The sequence below is a fragment of the Cebus imitator genome, unplaced genomic scaffold, assembly GCF_001604975.1.
Source record: "Cebus imitator isolate Cc_AM_T3 unplaced genomic scaffold, Cebus_imitator-1.0 Scaffold4, whole genome shotgun sequence".
Taxonomy (NCBI): Eukaryota; Metazoa; Chordata; class Mammalia; order Primates; family Cebidae; genus Cebus; species Cebus imitator.
In genome coordinates this window covers 9070173-9075948 of record NW_016107319.1, presented here as the reverse complement: position 1 = coordinate 9075948, position 5776 = coordinate 9070173, and positions in this window count along the sequence as shown.

Sequence of the window (5776 nt, the reverse complement as noted above, 5' to 3'; positions counted from 1 at the left end):
TTTTGAGATGGAGTTTCACTCTTATTGCCCAGGCTGGAGTGCAATGGTGCACTCAGCTCACTGCAAACTCTGCCTCCCAGGTTCAAGCAATTCTACTGCCTCAGCCTCCCAAGTACCTGGGATTACAGGCATGTACCACCATGCCTGGCTAATTTTGTGTTTTCAGTAGAGACAAGGCTTCTCCATGTTGGTCAGGCTTGCCCCGAACTCCCGACCTCAGGTGATCCACCCACGTTCGCCTCCCAAAGTTCTGGAATTACAGGCGTGAGCCATTGCACTTCGGTGCATTTTTTGAAGCAGGTATAGAAAGACAGAATTCCATGACATAACAATTATTCTAGAATATAAAACATAATGTTAGAAAATGATAAATATGACTGGGTTTAAGTATTTATTCATAGTTCTGGAAAATAAAAATACATTCACTATAATATTGAACCAAAAGGATAAACATTCTTTTAAAAAGTAGTACTTGTTATTCATTATGTGCATTTTCTAATTCAATTCTTTTTACTGTATACGATTTTCTCTATATAGATTTCTATTCTGCAGGTTACATTCTATTTTTTAATAAAAAAAATACAAGTGAAAAATATAAGCAAATCATTTTTTAAACTTCGATGTGTTAACTCTCTTGAAGTCGTGTGCTATCAATAAATAATAAATAGTATTGAGACTATTACCTTGAAAAATAAAATAAAATAAACAAATTATGTTCTTCCAAGATACAATGATGAAACAGAGACTGATAAACATTTCCATTCCAAAATGGAGAAACAGGCCAAAAATGAGGGGCAGCAAGCCCCACAGAAATATGCAAACCAGTAGGGCAGACATTAAAGCTCCAAAATAATCTCCTTGGCTCCATGTCCCACATCCAGGTCACAGTGGTGCAAGGGGTGTGCTCCTTGCACCCCTCTTGGGCAGCCCCACCCCTATGACTCTGCTGGGTGCAGCTCACATGGCTGCCCTCGGGCTGGAGTCGAATTCCTGTGGCTTTTCGAGGCTGAAGGTATAAGCTGGCTCTTTCATTCTGGGATCTGGAAGGCAGTGCCTGTTCCTACAGCTCCACTAGGCAATGCCTCAGTGAGGACTCTCCATGGGGGACTTCAACCTCACATTTCCCCTCAGCACTGCCCTATCAAGTATCTCTACAGTGCCTCCACCCTGGCAGCAGGCTTTTTCCTGGGCACCCAGTCTTTCTGCCATATCCTCTGCAATCTAGGGGAAAAGTTGCCAAGCCTCCGCCACTCTTGCCTTCTGCCTGCATGCAGACCTAACACCACGTGGAAGTCTACAAGGTGTATGGCCTGTGCCCTCCAGAGCAGTTACTCAAGCAGGATCTGGTGCCCTTTGAAATGAGGCTGGAGTCAAAGCAGGTAGGATTCAGGGAACAGTATCCCGACACTGTGCAGGGCCATGGGGGCCCCAGGCTTGGTTCCCAAAATCACTCTTTCCTCCTAGACCTCTGGGAGGCTGTCTTGAATAATTGCCTTCAATAATTTATAACATAGCAAGGAATCAAATTTCTTATTACCTTTCTTCATGGGTTTTCTGGCCTCTAAAATGGAAAAAAGATTAATTCTCTTCCTAGAGCTATGTATCCAGAAAGAAGATTTGTAACAAGTCAGATACCAAGCAGAGTTAACCACACAGTAGAAAAATGTGCCCATAAATGCTATCACTGGGTGCCAACTTCAACCTCTCATGTGCAATTTAAGTAATAAAAAGAAGTATTTTTTAAAAACCAAGAGATTTAAACTGAGGAACAGTTACAAATTCCCAAAGGGATGATTTGTTCACCTGTGTTTAAAAGTCTTGGTGCTAGACAATCAAGGATGCTTCCAACATGTACCTAGAGGACTCTGACCTTCTAGGCCCACTGTCCAGATGTTAAACCGGGCCAGTCCTATGTGACTACCTGCGCCTCTCTGTATTGTCTTTCACTCCCAGCTGCAGCTGGTGGCTGGCAGCACTTTGACCTGCAGTGAGAGCTGCGGCTCATGTTCGTGTAACACTGCCATCCTGTGGATAGATGGGGTCTGCAGCCGCCAATCAGAGGTTCAATTCAAGGTAAGCCTGGGGAGACCTCTACAGCTGCCTGTGCTTTCACAGTAACTGAACTATTCATTCTCTTACCAAGCCCCCAGTCCCAGTACTGTCCAGGTACAGTAAGGAGCTCAATGATATTTTTTTTTTAAAGATTAGTTACTGCTACGAAGAAACTAAACTCAGCGTACGAAGGAGCTCCCTCTAACTTGTCTTATGACGATTAGGGTGGGAAGAAAGCACTGTGGCATCTGCAGCACTTAGATTGACAAGAGTATTCTGCAAGACCTGTGCCATTAATTTTCTCCAATTGGCTCCCAGGGAAAGAGGTTGCCAAAGAATTAGCAATCTGGGAGAAAGCCTGTACCCAGAGAAAAGACCTTTCTACAACTGGAAACCATGCTAAGAAAGCAAACCTATCCATCTACTGTTCTAGGATTAAAGGGAATACAAAATGAAAAAAAAAAAGTTACTCCTTGCAAAGCTAGGATGACCAGATGGCCCCTTACCACCTCCTAGAAAGTCATCAAAGCTAATCACCACCCTGTTTGTGAGGAGGAGCCAGTAAGAACTCCGCCTTTGCATAGCAATCTGTATCATTTATATTCTTTTTCCTTCCACTCAGGATCCCTACATCCAGCCAGCATGCACATCAAGGAAAGCAGGCTAGTGGTAAACTTCAGGGCAGAGATCCTCCTCTGAGAGCAGCTGATAATGTCTCACCCAGCTAAACCTTGCTTCTAGCCAACAGCACTGCCTCACTCAAGAAATTACTAATCTGTATCAGGCCAGGTGCAGTGGCTCGCACCTGTAATCCCAGCACTTTGGGAAGCTGAGGCGGGCAAATCATTTGAGGCTAGGAGTTTGAGACCAGCCCGGCCAACACGGTAAAACCCTGTCTCTACTAAAAATACAATAAGTAGCCGGGCATGGTGATGCGTGCCTGTAGCCCCAGCTACTCAGAAGGCTGAGGCAGGAGAGTAGAAATTACAGTGAGCCTAGATCACACCATTGCATTCCAACCTGGGTGACAGAGCAAGGCTGTTTCAAAAGTCACTAATCTGCAAGAGACACAGACACTTTGACAGAAATTCAAACAGCCATGGAGAAATACTGATGGTCTACTGAAGCAGTGTTTAGTCCTTGCTAGAATTCTTGAGTTTGAAACAGGGGAAGCAGCAGCACTTCCAGTGTGTCTGAGCATTGCAACGGAGCTCTAGAAAGAAGCTGCTGTTGTCGATGATCTACCCTTTCCCCAACCACCCAGGCAGCTCTTTGTCCACTCCAGTGATGTCTGCAGACCACCCTAATGTCACCTCTTGAGGGGTGAATCAACCTTCCACTGGCCAGCACAGCCCTAGGGTTTCATCTAATTTTACAGTGAATTCGGCTTTCAGGACAGGATTTAGTTTGGGACAAAAAAATATTTCTATTAAGTAGTGTATTTGAATCCTGGGTTTTTCAATGATTGATGAAGACTAATAAAGAAAAGCTTACAAATAATCACATGAACTAAATTAGGACTCCACAAATTTAAGGTGAAATGAATAAATAATGCCTATCTCTATTTCTTTTCTCAAATTATTCACAATCTATATGCACAAAAACTCCTTTGGGTTGTCTACAACATCAAAAACAAGAATTTCTATAGTAAGCAAAATAAGTGCTTAATTATTCTGACTTTGCAAGTGTTGTTAATGTTTTTGTCAGTGTGGTGTTTATCTTGATTAAATTACAAAGTTTCCAGCATTAACTAAATTCTGATAAACTTTCTTCTTATACTGGAGATACATGACATGCAACATTAAATATTGGTGTCCTAGAGCTAAAAGCCCCACACCTATGCTATAGAATTAGAGGCCAGCACCTAGATCCTCAATCCTCTCATAGCCTCATTACCCCCAGATAAAATCTGTCATTAGAGCTGGGGAACCTCTCAGGACACAAGGGAACCTCAGTGGTAACAAAGAATGAAGACCCATGTTGCCAGTCTTAACTTGGCTATCTCAGGTGAGGTGCCAGTCCACTTCTGAAACAATGCTTTGCCTCCTATGCCTATGGAGAAACAATTTTACTTTTTTTTTTTTTTTCATTTAGAATTGTAGCATTTCAGTCTTTTTCTTCTTACTTCAATGTTGGTTCTGGTATCATAGTCTTTCCTGGTAACTACTGTAAAAAATGCTGAAAAAGCCTAATCATTCTAATAGAAATGTTAACAGATCCAAAACGATTCTGGCATGTACACAGTGAATTCCCTGTAGCACTGGCCCACACCCAAGAATGTATTTTGCCCATTATCTGTTATCTGGGGCATGCTATCACCTTTGACGATGACATCAGATTCCAACAGGTAAGGATATATTTTGGTAACAGCTATGCACCTCAAAGTTTCTTCTCTGTTAATACCTGCCTTCTAGCATTCATCTGGATTTACGAGTTCATCAGTCCACTTTGTGTAAATCTACTTCGCTTAAATTACCCTCCTTAGTACCTTTTTTTTTTTTTTTTTTTTTTTTTTTTTTAGCAATGTCTAGGCCCACACATTCTACTCCAAAACAACTGGTTTGATATACAGCAGGACGTCCTTTCAAAGGTTTTTTAGATTAAAAGGGATAAAACAAGATGAAGTTTCTTTTTTTACTCAGTATTTTTTCTGGAAAACCACAGAGGTGTTTCATGTTTTGTTTTGTTTTTTTAATCGAGATCCAGAAAGGTACTAAGCCAAAATTCATTTGTATAATCATTTATATAATTAAGTGCAGATCAATTCAAACAATCATTTTAAATACTCAAAAGTGCAGATTGAGCAATCCTTATCTGAAATTTTTGGAACCAGAAGTGTTTTTAACATTTTCCAGATTTCAGAATACTTGCAATATACTTAACAGTTCAGCATCCCTAATCAAAAAATCTGAAGTGCCCCAGTGAGCATTTCCTTTGGGCATTCAGATCTTGGAGCATTTCTGATTTTAGATTTTTTGATTAGGGATGCTCAACCTGTACTCTATGCCTAGGATTTGCTTCTCTCAACTTTATGAAACTTACACTGTAGGCCAGGTGTGGTGACTCACACCTGTAATCGACTTAGGCAGGTCGAGGCAAGAGGATGGCCCGAGGTTGGCGTTTGGGACCAGACTGGGCAACATAGCAAGACTCTGTCTCTACAAAAACTAAAAAAAAAATCTAGCTGGACATGGTGGTGCACACCTGTTGTCCTAGCTACTTGGGAAGCTGAGGTGGGAGGATCACTTGAGTCCAGAAGTTTGAGGCTGCAGTGAGCTGTGACTGCACCACTGCACTCCAGCCTGGGTGACAGGGCAAGATCCTGGCTCTTAAAAAGTAGAAATAAATCTGGGCAAGATGGCTCACGCCTATAATCCCAGAACTTTGGGAGGCCGAGGCAGGTGGACCATGAGGTCCAGAGATCGAGACCATCCTGGCCAACACGGTAAAACCCCATCTCTACTAAAATACAAAAATTAGCTGGACGTGGTGGTGTGCACCTGTAATCCCAGCTACTCGGGAGGCTGAGGCAGGAGAGTCACCTGAAATCCAAAGACAGAGGTTGCAGAGAGCTGAGATTGTACCACTGCATTCCAGCCTGGCAACAGAGCAAGACTTCATCTCAAAAAGAAAAACAGTAATAATAATTACACTTTATAAAAGCTGCCAGCACTTTTTCAGATGTACAATTAAGCATTCTTGCATGCTTTTTTGTTGTTAAAAA